Source organism: Gekko japonicus, unplaced genomic scaffold (assembly GCF_001447785.1).
Source record: "Gekko japonicus isolate JY-2015 unplaced genomic scaffold, Gekko_japonicus_V1.1 scaffold10093, whole genome shotgun sequence".
Classification (NCBI taxonomy): Eukaryota; Metazoa; Chordata; class Lepidosauria; order Squamata; family Gekkonidae; genus Gekko; species Gekko japonicus.
In genome coordinates this window covers 1-2,453 of record NW_015191138.1, presented here as the reverse complement: position 1 = coordinate 2,453, position 2,453 = coordinate 1, and the positions used below count along the sequence as shown (strand labels likewise).

At 37.7% G+C, this 2,453-nt stretch overlaps 1 long non-coding RNA gene across 1 annotated transcript; it reads left to right on the top strand.

Moving 5' to 3' along the window:
• Positions 1–618: 618 nt before the first annotated feature.
• LOC107124995 lies at positions 619–2,205 on the top strand. Its single transcript, XR_001483006.1, has 3 exons — positions 619–689; positions 897–1,029; positions 2,136–2,205. It is a non-coding gene; the product is annotated as an uncharacterized LOC107124995 (long non-coding RNA).
• The last annotated feature ends 248 nt before the right edge of the window (positions 2,206–2,453 follow it).

Sequence of the window (2,453 nt, the reverse complement as noted above, 5' to 3'; positions counted from 1 at the left end):
GCATTACGTGAATTAATCTGTTGTAAACCACTCATTTGAATAAAACACTAGCATTTGAATAACACGCTAACTTTCCCTTTGGGCATTCCCCACAGCAGTGTTCACTGCTGATAATTTAGCAATAATATTCTCAAAAATTGTAATGCCTGTGAAGGAAAAGGTATAACAAGTAGGAGTGCTTTATGTTTAATAAGTGTATTGAGTACTAAAGCTGTAGCTGATTATTGAGTGGGGCCAATTTTAATCCATGAGGCTGAGAATAGTGCCCACATTCTGGGGCGGGGGTTAGACTATTCAGGTTTTGGTGTACGAGGAAGTTTTAAAACAATGACTTTTCTTTCTTACAAAAAGCAGTGGCACTTGTTTGTCAAATACTACATTATTTCATACCTATATTCCAATTACACAGAAATGTATTTAATTTCATTCAGTTAATTAATTGATAAATCAGTCTAAGACAGCTGATTGATCAGCTAGAAACCCTTTAGTTGGTTTATAATCCTAACACAATGGCATTCTTGATTGGCTTTCTGGGGTTTTTAGGCTTTTGAAAAATGGAAAGAAAAGAAAGCTGAATACTTAAAACAGCAAACCAAAAGGGAGAAAAGAGTTGAAAGATTAAAAAAGAAGAAAGATGAGGAGGTTGTTGCAGAGAAAAAGAAAGATAGCAGGTCTGCTGTTGAAAAATGGTAAGTTGTATAGAATTGGATTTTGTATATGTATATGTACGCAGGCAGCCCACTCAAACCAAGCAGCTTTGAGGACAGAAAAGAATTAATTTATTTTTATTCATAGCTCAAAGTATATCATTCTGTATCACAATATTGCCACTGCCTTTGATGAAAGTTTTATTCATTTGCTTCATGTTTTAAAATAATTTGTGTTGTGCTTTTTAGGAATGAGAAAAAAGATGGTTTCATGAAGCTAAAGAAAAAAGAAAAAATCCAAGAAAGAAAAAAGGAAGTAGAGAAACAATTTGAGAATGAGAAAAAGGATAAAAAAGCTATAGAAGAATATGAAAAATGGCTGGTAAGCTTTGTTTTGGCAATAGGCAAACATTGGTATGGCCAAAACAATAACATTTTGTTTACAAACTTTCTCTGTATAAAAATTGCTAGGTGAAGGCAATATAATCTAATTTTAACAAAGTTTTTTTAAGGGTACATCAAGAAAGTCATTGCTAGAATACATACCAGTGTGTTGGATTCACCAGGCATGTTCAACACACGTTACAAAGTATGTCTCACCAAAATATGATGCTTTGTACTAATTATATAGAAAATAATGTTCTGCAAGATTTCCTGTAATAACAGAAAGAGCACAGGTCACAGAAATGTGCCCTCGATATTATTCCAGTAAAGTTTAGTGCTCACAGTAGCTACTAAACGATGCTTTTTCAACATGTTATCTCTTCATTTCTCAGTCTACCTGAAAATGGGACGTATTTATGGCAGATGAAAGAATTCTATTGATAATTTAGATAATATTAATCATCTAACAAGCCCATGAAAACTGTTCGTACATACAAATAGATGTTTCAGCTAGTCTGATTCAGATTTTTAAGGCATTTTTTCAGTCATTATAATTCTGTATATTTTTAATACTTGGGAAATCACCTGTTTCTGTAGAGCAAGACAGGTGCCTTATGCCACTTTATATATACCATTGCTTTAGTTATATTCAGGGGTCCTTTTGTAGAAAAAGAGGTGCAGGAGCTCATTAGCATAGCTCATTAGCATAGCTTGTTTGCATATGCCACACCCCCTGACATCACCGGAAGTGTGTCAGAAGGCAACACCCACCGCTCAGGCTCCACTGGACTATTTTGGATCGCTGGCTATTGGAGGGGGGGAGGAATGTGCAGATCTGTCCTCGGAGAGGAGGGAGAGCATGTACCTGAATAAAACTTGGTCTTAAAGGTGCCACTGGACTGTTTTGGACCGGGGGGGGGCTCTGCAACTTACCTGGCTGCTTCTTGATCTGACTGAGGGCTGCTGGGAGCAGGGGGTGGGGCTTGTTGCCTGTGCCCGCCCCCTGGGCTCTTTACTGCCGGAGCTCTGCTCCTGTGCGCTCCTGCAGGGAATGAGCCCTGGTTATATTCAGTGTCAGTAGAGTCTTCTCCGGATCACTTTCAGGAACAGCCACTTCTGAAGGTCAGCACAGCCCAGACCCAGCAAAAGCTAGCAACAGCAGCAGCTGCAAAAGTGAGTGAATGTAGATACGTGGTAGCCACTTTTAAAGATAAAATTTTCATTAATGACAGTTGTAAGAATAGTTGTATTTAATATTTTGTGTGTGTGTGTGTGTGAGAGAGAGAGAGAGAGAGAGAGAGAGAGAGAGAGAGAGATTTTTTGGGCACAGAAAGGCATATAGAAGTTTGAACATTCGTATTAATTACTGAACATTTTTTAAGTCGGTGCTGTTGATGTGAATCAAGATGTGAAATTCTGACA